Source organism: Penaeus monodon, chromosome 29 (genome assembly GCF_015228065.2).
Source record: "Penaeus monodon isolate SGIC_2016 chromosome 29, NSTDA_Pmon_1, whole genome shotgun sequence".
NCBI classification, from domain to species: domain Eukaryota; kingdom Metazoa; phylum Arthropoda; class Malacostraca; order Decapoda; family Penaeidae; genus Penaeus; species Penaeus monodon.
In genome coordinates this window covers 28,670,532-28,670,771 of record NC_051414.1, presented here as the reverse complement: position 1 = coordinate 28,670,771, position 240 = coordinate 28,670,532, and positions in this window count along the sequence as shown.

The following is a 240-nucleotide window of genomic DNA, read 5'->3' as shown; positions in this document are numbered from 1 at the left end:
ATGTTTTCACTCTTAAACTTTCCTGACCCAATACAGAGTAACCTGGCAAATTCTTGTTTTTTTTCATTTCGTTTTTTTCCATTTCGTCCAAAAGGGGGCGCGGTAGGTAATAAAACAACATACATACTAGATCGTATTTCAAGAGAGCTTATTATCCCCTGCCTACATGCAAATTATGGTATTTTTAGTGCTCATGTATTTAACTCCGTATACCTCCCGCTCAAGCGTCTAAACATGTTG